Raw genomic sequence first — 15,063 nt, forward strand, 5'->3', positions numbered from 1 at the left:
TAAGTCTCGTGGTCCACATATCACAAAAATGTACCTCTCTGTCTTGTTCTCTCATGTGGGTGTATGTGTATATGTCTTCAAGCTGTTGACCCAACCGGGATGTCCATTCACAGCTTACAATGATTTGGCAAGCGTTGCAGATATTACTGCCCATTTTCTGTGGCTTACTGTCTACACGACAAACAACATTAGCGTGTCTGGGTAGTTGCATTTGCCGCTATTAGTTCAATATAACTTGTTCTCTATTAAAAATGTTTGTCTGGCTATGCATCCTCTTCCAATTCTGCATATCATATTTTGTTAACACTTTAGATACAGTGATACAGTTTATTATGTATGTCCAACATGCCAGCCAGATTTAATGTATCTGTTCCTTGCTCAGAATGGATCATATTTGAAAGGTTGAACTGGCCCATATTGAGTCTGCCTCTCTGGCAAGTTGTAAGGCTCCCAAGCTGGAAAGGAGCCAAGTGATTTCAGTGCAATCAATTTCTATTTTATTTTATTTTATCCACACTGCACTTTTCTTGTACCTCACCATCAATACGCATTTCATCTCTCTGGGTGAACAGGCTCGGGGGTAATGGTGAGGGATTTGGGATTCGGCTTAGATGTTTAGTGTAATAAAAGATCAGCTAACTTGTGATGGGATCCCAACCAACATAACAGGAGGGCACAGAGTTGGTTAGGAGCTTTATGTGCTCAGAGCCGATGGTTGTCTTTGACTCCCAGGTGTGAAAGGTGAAGACAAATGCTTTCAATCTCTGTTGACTGACTGTGGAGCGGTATCACAATGGACAGATACTGTAGTGGAATGACGGGGTCGAGACAGGCAGTTATTTGCCAGATTAAACACAGAGGAGAGAAAATGGTGGAAACCGGAAACAGAGCAGGAAATTAAATGAAGGATGTCGGAAGGATAGTGAGAAATAGAAAAGCCCTGCCTGGTCCTCCCGACACCGGGCAAACATAGAAGGAGGTTGGGGATGTGAAAAACAAATTCATTAAGAATGGAGAAAGATGGGCAAAGAAAAGGAGGCACATCGCCTGGCGTCCAGGGAAAAAGCCAATCACGGCACAGCGAGCTGTGAGCCCCATCCATTATGTGGGGACTGACAAGTTACCAGCAGTCAGGGAGGGAGCTACACTTAATAAATCAAACCTGACAACTCCTCCTCAGCCCCATCTCAACTACAGCTTTCCCACTTCCCTTCCCTTACAGCCGTTAGACTTGACCTTCTTCCCACCAACTCCACCACTGCACACCATCAACAGGCTTCCGCCACAAGTGAGCAACAGCAACCACAGAGAAAGGGAAAGAGAAGGGAGTGAGGGTTCTGATGGGGGGAGAGAGAGAGAGTGTGAGAGAGAAAGCACGCAAGAGAAAGATAATTGAGAGGGAGAGAGAAAGAATAACATTGGCCCTGAGTTTACACCAGATTTACTACTATTCTGTACATCTGTGTGGTTTGATCTACGGACACAAGGCATTTGTGTCAAACAGCATCTGCCCCCCTACCAGAGTGTAGTAGCAGGTTCGTTGATGGTTCAACTCGGCAAATGACTCAAACACCACTAATCATCTTTTTACAATCTGTAGTCCAATTACTCCACATTTAACGCTTAATGAAAGTAAATTACCTGGATACCTCAGTTTTAATTAAAAGATAGTCTGCATGTGCTTCCAACAGTGGAGAGCTTTTCATTAAGTCAAAAATCTTCCACTGGCTGCTCAATTAGTACCTGCCAGGGAGGCAGAAAATAAGCAAGTAATGTGTAAGCATAATTGCTGAGAAGTTAAGAGCCCTTTTCTCTCCTAATAATAACAAAAAGGCCTGGCTGCATGTGTGGTAGGTCGTTTTCACCAATTAACAAGTCCTGTTTATCCTCTTTTTTCTACCTTACACAGGTTGCTTGCTTGTAGTAAATGGAAAGAGCTCTTTGGGGAAAAGCAATTTTAAAAATCGGAGAAACAATTATGAGCGCAGATGTTTAGACTGGAGACCCGTCTAGAATCAATGCTAAACAAAAGCACCTAAAGGTCACACATCAACCTTGGCTTTCCTTCCCACTCTATCCTCAAATGAATGGGTTTCTCCGTGCACGTTCTCTCTGAGATGTCTTGTGTGGATGCCCAGGCTATACAGTATGTGTATGTCAGCGTAAATCAGGCCAGTGTGGTGAGTCGGTTTGGCACAGGTGAGGAAAGCATCAACATGTGAGAGAAAGCGAGCGAAAACCACCTGGCCAACTCCCCTTTGGACACAACAGACCCTCTAGTTGGCAACTCCCCAGCACTGTTGCCACTTTCTCAAACATCAGTTTTTCTCAGACAATTTATCCCCTAGTTCTTCTGCTCATACCCTAATTTCTAAAGTTGACAGTGCATACGGAAAGTATTCAGACCCCTTGACTTTTTCCACATTTTGTTTTGTTACAACCTTCATTTTTCCCCTCATCAATCTAAACACAATACCCCATAATGACAAAACAAAAACAGGTTTTGAGAAATGATTGCTAATATATATATAAAAACGGAAATATCACATTTACATAAGTATTCAGACCCTTACTCAGTACTTTGTTGAAGCACCTTAGTAAAGAAGTGAAGCACTCAGCAAAGAAGTGTAAAGAAGTGAAGCACTTAGTGAAGCACTCAGTACTTTGTTGAAGCACCTTGATAGCGATTACAGCCTCGAATGTTCTTGGGTATGACCAATAACATTTGATTTGAGTTTAAACTAAAAGCTTGGCACACCTGTATTTGGGGAGTTTCTCACATTCTTCTCTGCAGATCCACTCAAGCTCTGTCAGTGTTGCTGCACAGATATTTTCAGGTCTCTCCAGAGATGTTGGATTGGGTTCAAGTCCGTGCTCTGACTGGCCACTCAAGCACATTCAGAGACTAGTCCCGAAGCTGAGTTAAACCTTCACCCCTCTCTGAAGTCCTGAGCGCTCTGGAGCAGGTTTTCGTCAAGGATCTCTCTGTACTTTGTTCTGTTCATCTTTCCCTCAATCGCTCAATATTTAATCCATTTTTGAATAAGGCTGTAACGTAACAAAATGTGGAAAATGGGAAGGGGTCTGAATACTTTCTGAATGCACTGTATGAGCATGTACATCATTGTGGGGTATGGTTTGTAAATGTTTGTAAATGAGAGAAGTATGTTTGTTCACACACTTCAATTTTCTGTTCTATTCACATTTGAATGCTTTCAGATAATGGAAAGGTTAGTTGTCTTCAAATAGACACCACCACCGACCATATTAAAGGGATGGTTGGAGAGTAGAATTTATGGAAAACCACAAGTTAATTGAAGAAAATATGTTGTTTTCATCATGAAATACTTTTCTTTACCTTCACTGACAAAAGTATTAGAGATACATGTCTTTTTCTGTTAAATGAAAAGAGAGATGTCTATGATTTAAGCTGCTTGCGGAAAGTCATTCCTTTCCTCCCGCTAAACAAACCTAACGCGAGATGTGAGCTCGGTCCTTATCTGGAGGCCTCATTTGATGGATGTGCTGATTAAAAATGTATATCTGGCAGACAAATAATATAAGCAGAGAAGTCTGAACTACGAAAGGTCACAGATTCTCTGAACTCAATGGCTTCCTCGGATTCCCATTTCGAAGCAGTTAAATGATCTTCAGCAAAGAATCTGCTTCATACACCGTGTATACATGGAACGTCCACCCTCTAACAACAAGCTAATTACAACCCTCTAAGTATAATAAAGCCTGCATTTAATTCCTAGGTTTGGGTATAGTGTGGGAGGTGTACAAGTCCTGACAAAGTAGTGCCGTGAAGTACTTGCCTCCTTTCTAATTTTCACTACTTTTGCAAGTTTTTTATTTTGAATGTTAGCAGATCTTCAACCAAAACCTGATATTAGAGAAAGGGAACCTGCATTTGCAAATAAATACATCCAATCTAATTCCCCTGTCTGAAAAAGTAATGGCCCCCTTACACTCAATAACTGGTTGTGCCACCATTACAGTGGCTTGCGAAAGTATTCACTCCCCTTGGAATTTTTCCTATTTTGTTGCCTTACAACCTGGAATTAAAATATATTTTGGGGGGGGTTTGTATCATTTGACTTACACAATATGCCTACCACTTTGAAGAAAAATATTTTCTCTTGTGAAGCAAACAAGAAATAAGGCAAAAAATTGAAAACTTGAGAATGCATAACTATTCACCCCCCTCCCCAAGTCAATACTTTGTAAAACCACCTTTTTCAGCAATTACTGTCACGCCCTGATCTATTTGTGATTTTCTCCACCCCCTCCAGGTGTTGCTTATTTTCCCCAGAGTTTTTATCCCTGTGTTTCCTGTTTCTGTGTGCCAGTTAGTCTTGTATGTTTTCAAGTCAACCAGCGGTTTTCTCGTCCTCCTGCTTTTTGCATTGTCCTTTTTCTAGTCCCCCCGGTTTTGACCCTTGCCTGTTTCTGGACTTTGTACCCGCCTGACTGACCATTCTGCCTGCCTTGACCACGAGCCTGTCTGTCACTTTGTACCTCCTGGACTCTGATCTGGTTCTGACATTTTTGCCTGTCCACGACCATTCTCTTGCCTACCCCTTTGGATGAATAAACATTGTAAGACACCAGCCATCTGCCTCCTGTGTCTGCATTTGGGTCTCGCCTTGTGGCTTGATAATTACAGCTGCAAGTCTCTTGGGGTATGTCTCTGTAAGCTTGCACATCTAGCCACTGGGATTTTTGCCCATTAAATGCAAAACTGCTCTAGCTCCTTCAAGTTGAATGGGTTCCGCTGGTGTACAGCAATCTTTAAGTCATACAATTCTGACCAGTTTCCCAGTCCCTGCCAATGAAAAGCATCCCCATGGTGTTCTCAGGGTGATGAGAGGTGTTGGGTTTGTGCCAGACATAGTGTTTTCCTTGATGGCCAAAACGCTCAATTTTGGTCTCATCTGACAAGAGTACCTTCTTACGTATGTTTGTGGAGTGTCCCACATGCCTTTTGGCGAACACCAAACGTGTTTGCTTATTTTTTCTTTAAGCAATGTTTTTTTTGGCCACTCTTCCGTAAAATCCCAGCTTTGTGGAGTGTATGGCTTGAAGTGGTCCTATGGACAGATACTCCAAACTCCGCTGTGGAGCTTTGCAGCTCCTTCAGGGTTATCTTTGGTCTCTTTGTTGCCTCTCTGATTAATGCCCTCCTTGCCTGGTCCGTGAGTTTTTGGGGGCAGCCCTCTCTTGGTAGGTTTATTCTGGTGCCATATTCTTTCCAAAACAATTATGGATTTAATGGTGCTCCATGGGATGTTCTAAGTTTCTGATATTTTTTTTTATAACTCAACCCTGAACTGTACTTCTCCACAACTTTGTTCCTGACCTGTTTGGAGAGCTCCTTGGTCTTCATGGTGCCACTTGCTTAGTGGTGTTGCAGACTCTGGGGCCTTTCAGAACAGGTGTATACTGAGATCATGTGACACTTAGATTGCACACAGACAGACTTTATTTAACTAATTATGTGACTTCTGAAGGTAATTGGTTGCAACTGATCTTATTTAGTGGCTTCATAGCAAAGGGGGTGAATACATATACATGCACTATTTTTTTTGTTTTTATTTTGAAACAAGTAATTTTTTCACTTCACCAATTTGGACTATTTTGTGTATGTCCATTACATGAAATCCAAATAAAAATCTATTTAAATTCCAGGTTGTAATGCAACAAAATAGGAAAAGGGGGATGAATACTTTTGCAAGGCACTGTAGCTGCAATGACTGGAACCAAACGCTTCCAGTAGTTTCTCATGTCGCTGTTGAGGAATTTTGGCACACTCTTCCATGGAGAACTGCTTTACCTCAGCGATATTTGTGGGTTTGACATTCTCCTGTTGAATTCTCTGATACAGAGCAGAATTCATGGTTCCTTCTATTAAGGCAAGTCATTCAGGTCCTGAGGCAGCAAATCATCCCCAAACAATCAGACTACCAACATCGTTGGTATGAGGTGCTTCCTGTGGAATGCAGTGTTTGGTTTTCACCAGACATAATGGGAACCATCTCGTCTAAAAAGTTGAATCAAGTTTGCCAAAAAGCACCCAAATGATCATCAATACTCCTGTAAGAATTTTCTATGGACAGAGGAGTCAAAAACATAACTTTTTGGACGACATGGGTCACATTATGCCTGGCAAAAACCAAACACTGCATTCAACCGTAAGAACCTTATACCAACGGTCAAAAATGGTGGTGGTAGTGTGATGGTTTGGGGATGCTTTGCTGCTTCAGTATCTGGACTACATACCTTAATAGAAGGAACCATGCATTCTGTTCTGATTCAGAGAATTCTACAGCAGAATGTCAGGCCATCCGTCTGTAAGCTGAAGTTGAAACACAGCTGGGTCATGCAGCAAGACAACGATCCAAAACACACAATCAAGTCCACATGAAAATGGTTAGAAAGCTGAGTTAAAGCAGTTCTCTATGGAAGAGCGTGCCCAAATTCCTCCACAGTGACGTGAGAAGCTGATCAACAGCTACAGGAAGTGTTTGGTTCCATTCATTACAGCTAAAGGTGGCACAACTAGTTATTGAGTGTAAGGGGGCAATTTACGCACCTCTCTGATTCAGAGGGGTTGGGTTAAATGCAGAAGACACATTTCAGAATACATTCACTTGGACAACTGACTAGGTATCTCCCTAATTTATCTTATTATTATACTTTTTCACATAGGGGCATAGGGTGTTGCATGACTTTGTTTGTGAAATAACTGAAAAAAGTATGTAATTGTTGTGTTATTTGTTCACTTAGGTTCCCTTTATCTGATATTAGGTTTTGTTTGAAAATCTGAAAACATTCAGTGTAAAGAATTTGCAAAAGTAGAGAAAATTAGAAAGGGGGGAAATACTTTTTCACAGCACTGTATATACATCAACAGTATACTGATACACTGCACACACCACTGTATATTCATCAACAGTATACTGATACACTGCACACACCACTGTATATTCATCAACAGTATACTGATACACTGCACACACCACTGTATATACATCAACATAATACACTGATACAGTATACTGATACACTGCACACACCACTGTATATACATCAACAGTATACTGATACACTGCACACCACCATCAACAGTATATGATACATCAACAGTATACTGATACACTGCACACACCACTGTATATACATCAACAGTATACTGATACACTGCACACACCACTGTATATACATCAACAGTATACTGATACACTGCACACACCACTGTATATACATCAACAGTATACTGATACACTGCACACACCACTGTATATACATCAACATTATACTGATACACTGCACACACCACTGTATATACATCAACAGTATACTGATACACTGCACACACCACTGAATATACATCAACAGTATACTGATACACTGCACACACCACTGTATATACATCAACAGTATACTGATACACTGCACACAGCACTGTATATACATCAACAGTATACTGATACACTGCACACACTGCATCAACAGTATACTGATACACTGCACACACCACTGTATATACATCAACATTATACTGATACACTGCACACACCACTGTATATACATCAACAGTATACTGATACACTGCACACGCCACTGTATATCAATATACCCTCTTGAGGAATTCTACGATATGATGCTGCTATAGAAAACGAATTCCAACCGCATAGACTTTTCGAATGTGATGGAACTTCTTACCGTGTATGACATTAGGTTTCTTCCCTGGCTTAGGTAATTGGTGTGCCTATCACTGGAGAGAAGGGGCTCTCAGGGACGGGGTAACGGTTGAGCGGCAGCAGGTATGCATTCCAAGAGACTGCTTGATGAGGTCCCATGAGCTCTGTGCATCTGCTGGGTCTGATAAGCCAACCTATTGGGCTACTAGGGGAGAAAAATGTCCCCTTGCTTCCCTATTTCCAATTCAGCTGGAGAGAGAACTTTTCTCAGAGTAATACATGGAAATCCAAAGACGAGCAACCCAAGTTCCCGGTGCTAGAGCCTCGCGGAGCAGAGGGGGAAATGTTCATATAAGACAGGGTAGAAAAGAAGACCGGGCCGTTTTAATCCCACACAACTCTCCCCTTCAGGAAATTTGAGGATTTCCTCTGAATTTAAGTCCAGGAATTATCCCTGAGCAAAAGCTGTGGTAAAGAAATGTTAAATCCAGGATAAACTCTCCCAACACTAAAGTGCTGTTACATGTCAACAGAGCAACTTTATTTTCACGTCTTAGGTATATACTGTACTTGTACTCTATGATTTCAAATCAGTATTTCTTCAGAAAGAGTAAACAATATATCTGTCTGCTTTGCGTTGCCCCCTCCAGATACCCATTGACCGACAGAAAGCTTGGCCCCAGTACCTCACCCAGCCATCCAGGACCTCTATACCGGCGGTGTCCTAGGAAGGCCCTAAAAATTGTCAAAGACTCCAGCCATGCTAGTCATAGACTGTTCTCTCTGCTACCGTATGGCAAGCGGTACCAGAGCACCAAGTCTAGGTCCAAGAGGCTTCTAAACAGCTTCTACCCCAAAGCTATAAGAGTCCTGAACATCTAATCAATTGGCTACCCAGACTATTTGCATACCCCCGCCCCCCCTTTTACACTGCTGCTACTCTCTGTTATTATCTATGCATAGTCACTTTAATAACTCTACCTACATGTACATATTATCTCAATTACCTCAACTAACCTGTGCCCCCGCACATTGACTCTGTACCGGTACCCCCTGTATATAGCCTCGCTATTGTTATTTTACTGCTGCTCTTTAATTATTTGTTACTTTTATTTCTTATTTTTATTTTTTAGGCATTTTTCATAAAATGCATTGTTGGTTAAGGGCTTGTAAGTAAGCATTTCACTGTTGTATTCAGCACATGTGACAAATACAATTTGATTTGATGTCTGACATGAACAAGGCATAGCCATCCGGAATGACAGCAGCTCTCTCTCTCTCTCTCATGCATTATAAAGACAGATAGGAAAAACACGTTTCTCAACAGCTAGCGCAGCAGAACTACAAACAGCCGTTCAGCTATAACAACACCAACAACTACAACGGGGAAAGCCCTGATAGGGGTTTGTTGGTGACGTGTTTATCTACAAGCACACAGCCCACCCAGCAAAAGCCCAGAAAAACTCCTCTTCTTTGTAAAGCCCCCTATATGTCTGTGCCAATTAGCCTCTCGCTTCCAGTCATGGCTGTTAAGGAGGCCTGTTATTATAGAATGCTGTTGTGTTTGGTATACCACACTGAGGCACACTGAGGCCAGCCAGCCAGGCCCTCTGGGTGTGGAGGGTGTGTTTAGGCTAGATGAAGCACCAGTGGAGCTGTTTAGCCCAGTGTTTATATGGTGGAGGCCTGTAAGGGTGGCTTACTAGGAGAGCATGGATCTGTTAGACATATAAACCCACAATGCCCAGAGACTGAAAGGACACACCAGTGTCTGGACACGCACACGCCCACACATACACACACACACACACACGCGCTAAAGTACTGCTTAGCGCGTGTGTGTATGTTTGGATGTTTGGAGCCATGTCTCAAATATTTATAAGGAAAATGATGATCACTGTAACGGATTTCCTCCTCTTCGTCTGAGGAGGAGTAAGGATCGGACCAAAACGCAGCGTGGTAAGTGTCCATATTGATTTATTCAAAAAACACAACTGAACACTGGAACAAAATAATAAATGTAAAACATACAAAACCAAAACAGTACTGTGTGAACCAAACACTCACACGGAAACAAACCAAAAGTGAAACCCAGGCTACCTAAGTATGATTATAAATCAGAGACAACTAATGACACATGCCTCTGATTGAGAACCATACTAGGCCAAACACAAAAACCAACATAGAAAAACAAACATAGACTGCCCACCACAACTCACGCCCTGACCATACTAAAACAAATAATAAAATAACAGAACTATGGTCAGAACGTGACAATCGCTGAGGGTGTTCTTTACATCAAACAAACATACAAGCCTCTGATACTGTGTCTCTACTTTTATCCTAGGTATCCAGCTGTGTCTGTTTGACAGTTGGGCAACACAAAAGGTCAATAATAATCAAATGTAGAATTCACATTGGAGGATAACTAAGGTTAGCACCGTCAATTGTATCCTCAAATCTAAAAGTTGCATTGGACTTTTTAAAATTCTAAAACGCCAATAATGCTCAAAACTAACATAATTGGAGCACATTTTCAGATTCCTCACAACAAGAATGGACTCAAAATATAGAATATGGCCTATCTAAGATATAGCAGTCGAACAGAGACATGCCCAGCGGCCCAAAGCCTTTGCAGCTGGCCAGAGTTATTTTCTTTGTGCTTGGAACTATCTCTCAAAGGAGCATACATAATTCTGCAGTGAGAGTGCAGATCTCTCTGGTCCAGATATGGATGAGTGGGGCCGGGGAAATTACTCACGTCGAGGCGAGTTGTTCTTCTCCCTCCCATGCTACCAAGTTCTGCCGAGACTACTTTCCACAGCTTTATTCAAGGTCAAACAACCCATCTGGGAAAACAGTGGTAATCTACAGCAAAATAACATCATACACCGATGTGCATCACTTACGTTCAAGGACAATGGTCCTGTTTTCTTTCCAATGTCACTTCTCCAGTTCTCAGGTAGTACGGAACAGAGAGATTATGTGTTAGAATGCTCTGCCGTGTAGTGGTATGTATGAGAATTCTCTCTCTATCTTGGCTACTTTGTCTAAGGACAATATCCCCCCCTTTCTATGCACAGAGTACCCTTCAGCAACCACAAGGGTCTGTTTAGGGACATCTATGACGGACACTGCATTCCCGAGAGTGTTACTTGATAAAACAATGGAGGTCAGTCACAGGGTATTAAGTAGGGAAAAAAGGTATACCACATCATCCTTTTTCTCCTTCCAGCGAACATTCTCCTCAAAGTCACATTCCCACTGTCCCTTCTCAGACGTCTGGTGAAATTTAAACATGGCTGCCATGACTCTGCATGAACACCTGGGCAATCGTAAATCCACCTAACCTGTAGAGCCAACAGAGATTCTGGGGGACAATTTCCACCCTCTCCACTGCAGCCTTGACCCCTTTGTCACCAATCCGTCATGGACGTGACTGACAGCTTCGCCAGATCCCTTATCCTTCTTTAATCAAGGTGTCACTCGGCATCACCCTGAACATAAAACCGGTGAGGAGGACGGGGCATTTGTCTTGGCATTAGCTCATAGGAAACATAGATGGACTTTGCTTGAGAAGCAGATTCATCAAAATGATAAAGTGGCGTTTTCACTGCTTAAGGAATCCTTGAGAGAGAGAGAGAGAGAGAGAGAGAGAGAGAGAGAGAGAGAGAGAGAGAGAGAGAGAGAGAGAGAGAGAGAGAGAGAGAGAATAAAGTGAAATAAATAAAATAAGTCCGCTGACCTTTGGTGCATTGCGGGAGTGAGTTCTTCCTCCAAAAGAGGCATAGGGGTGCTCAGTGTGTGTGGAACCTTGAAACTCAAAGGCTTGTGTTTTGTGGGATAACCGATCAATAGCTGTGAAGGAATGTGTCCAGGGATTTCACAGTAAACACAGCCTATGCTCTCAGTCAGCACCCCATACAGTGTATTGATGATGCCTGCAGCTTTATCATGTGCTAAAATACCATCAGTAAAAGCCAATTCTTTACATATTTCCCATTGTGTATACAGTGCCTTCAGAAAGTGTCCATACCCCTTGACTTTTTCCACATTTTGTTTTGAATTTAAAATGGATAAAACTGAGATTTTGTGTCACTGGCCTACACACAATATCCCATAATGTCAAAGTGGAATGATGTTTTTCTAAATGTTTACAAAAAAAAGTAATTAAAAGCTGAAATGTATTGAGTCAATAAGTAATCAACCCTTTGTTATGGCAAGCCTAAATAACTTCAAAAGTAAAAATGTGCTTAACAAGTCATATAAATGGAACTCACTCTGTTTGCAATAATAGTGTTTACCATTGATTTTGGAATGTCTACCTCATCTCTATACCTCACTCATACAATTATCATAAAGGTCCCTCAGTCAAGCAGTGAATTTCAAACACAGATTCAACCACAAAGACCACAGAGGTTTTCCAATGCCTCGCAAAGAAGGTAACCTATTGGAAGATGGATATGGATAAATTAAAAAGGCAGACATTGAATATCCCTTTGAGCATGATGAAGTTATTAATTACACTTTGAATGGTGTATCAATACACCCAGTCACTACAAAGATACAGGCGTCCTTCCTAACTCAGTTGTCAGAGAGGAAGGAAACCACTCAGGGATTTCACCATGAGGCCAATTGTGACTTTAAAACAGTTCCAAAATGTATTAATGGCTGTGATATGGGAAAACTGAAGACGCATCAACAACATTGCAGTTACTCCACAATACTAACCTAAAAGACTGAAAAGAATGAATAAGTATATTCCAAAACATGCATGTTATTTGCAATTGGGCTCTGAAGTAAGACAGCAAAAGAATTGACAAAGAAATTAACTTTCTGTCCTGAATACAAAGTGCTATATTTTAGCGAAATTCAACACAAGACATCAATGAGTACCACTCTTCATATTTTCAAGCATAATGGTGGATGCATCATGTTATGGGTATGCTTGTCTTTGATAAGAATTAGGATGCTTTTTATGATAAAAAGAAATGGAATAGAGCGAAGCACAGGCAAAATTCTAGAAGAAATCCTGGTTCAGTCTACTTTCCAACAGCCACTGGGAGACAATTTCATCTTTCAGCAGGACAATAACCTAAAACACAAGGCCAAATATACATTGGATTTTCTTACCAAGACAACATTGAATGTTCCTGAGTGGCCTAGTTGAAATTTTGACTTAAATTGTCTTGAAAATCTATGACAGGATTTGAAAATGGCTGACTAGCAAAGATCAACAACCAACTTGACAGATCTTGAAGAATTTTTTTAATAATAATGTGCAAATATTGTACAATCCAGGTGTGCAAAGCTCTTAGAGACCTACCCAGAAATACTCACAGCTGTAATCACTTCCAAAGGGGATTCTAGCATGTCTTGACTCAGGGCATGTCTTGACTTGTTTTTTTTTTTCGTTTCTTTGTTTACAAATGTTAGATTTTTTTGTGTAGATTGTTGACCAAAAATTACAATTAAATCTACTTTAACACACTTGATAAGTAAAAGTCAACTAACCATATCAAAAGTAAATACAAAATATCATGGCTTTAATTCCAAGGATTACAATATGAATACATAACCAAGTGGGTAAGGACAAATCTCATATATTCTTCAGAAAAGTTTTTATAGTTGACTGATTTGGTCATTCAGGTGCTGGTAAAATCATCATGGTACAGTAGCTAAACCTTGCGTCTCACAGGAGTAGCAGTAAACCTCCTGAGAAAGAGAATGAGATTTGCCGGGCTAACTCCTGCTGTCTCTACACCAGCCCTCGCAGGCCAAAAGGTCATTAAAAGCAGAGAAGTGGTCATGTGGAAAACTGGATTGGATGGTTCCGCTGTTACACAGCACCCACTGCTGTCACACCTCTGAAGGCTTAGCTAGCTAGTTGCTTCCTGTTTCTCTATTTCTGATGCACTGGCTCAGACATCAACATATAGCTTCTTCAAGTCTCCTCCCCTCAGTCATCTTGGATAAAGAGGGGCACAGCTTTAGTTATGCCTCCAGCCAAACTGGAGTAATTTTTTTGACTCATCTTATCACTCACTCATTCACATGAACATCGCCAACTCCCCCACGTAATAAGAAGAGATTTGTGACAATTATAGGGAGCTGTGTGTGTTGTCCCAGGTGCATTAGGCTGGTGCTACTGTAGTTCTGGTCCAGGTTGAAGATCGGCGTGCCACTTAAAAAGCTTTGTGGTATCCAGGGACGACCTCATCTTTAATCAGAGGGCACATCCCGCAATGACAGTGAGCAGGAACCTGGGAGGCTGCCACACTCTCTCTCTCCCTCCTTCTCTCTCATGCCAGACACTAAGTCTTGTCAAGGGAGAGAAGAATGATGGACGAGTGTCAAGGACTATATATATCTTTTTAACTGTTCAACAAATCTGAACACCATTCTTCTGCCACGGAAAATATCCCTTTCCCATGCTTTGACCTGACAGACTGAATAATGAAGTTGATTGTGCACTTAGTTAAAACACAGACAGAGAGAGAGAGAGAGAGAGAGAGAGAGAGAGATGTGGTGTCTCCACCAGTTCAATCCCGCCATGGACTCCCTCCAATCGCACATCTGTAAACAGTGCAGCCACGACCTAACAATCTGAAAACCACTGTATGCACTTTCTCATACCCTTCCAGAGTCTTCAAGGATGTGTCCTCCCATTTACCGGCCGGCCTCAACTACCCGAGGGATCTGAGACCAAGTAATCATTAAAAACTATATTTCATCCGGCTCACTCCGCCATGTAATACTCACCTTTGACTGTAATAATCTAAGTAGCCGCTAATTGATTACCTGCTGGGGCTAAAAGGACTGGAAAGGTCAAGGTACAGCACCCCGCAAAAGACAAACAGCGTGGGTCATGATGAAAGGTCACAGCCTTACGTTTTAGATGAGGCAGTGGGAGGATGAGCTAACTGGATACCCAGGGGAGAACACAGCTTGAATCATTTTGGGACAGACGGTAATGCTTCCTAAATATAAGTAGTCAAGCTGTGCTCACTGGCACAGGTTGATGACCCAGTCCTGACACAATGGAGGAATCCAGGTCAGGTGGATCTGTTCTGGAGCATTGCCCCAGACTTAGCACACCAACAGGAGATGTGCAATTGTGGAGCTATCATCACAACTGACAAGGACCACCAGGGATAACTGCTCTAATGGGTGACTAACTCCATCAAGTTTATCTGTATGTGCAAACTATGCTTGAGTATCTGGCCTGTATACAGGTATGTGATGTATGAGTCTCAGCTCAACACAGAAAACTTTTCTGAAATCTCTTGGCAGTGCTTTACAAAGTGAAACCCCTCTTCCCGATTGTATTACCTCACTGCGTAGCTCCCTCCACAGG

The sequence above is a fragment of the Oncorhynchus tshawytscha genome, linkage group LG13 (assembly GCF_018296145.1).
Source record: "Oncorhynchus tshawytscha isolate Ot180627B linkage group LG13, Otsh_v2.0, whole genome shotgun sequence".
NCBI classification, from domain to species: Eukaryota; Metazoa; Chordata; class Actinopteri; order Salmoniformes; family Salmonidae; genus Oncorhynchus; species Oncorhynchus tshawytscha.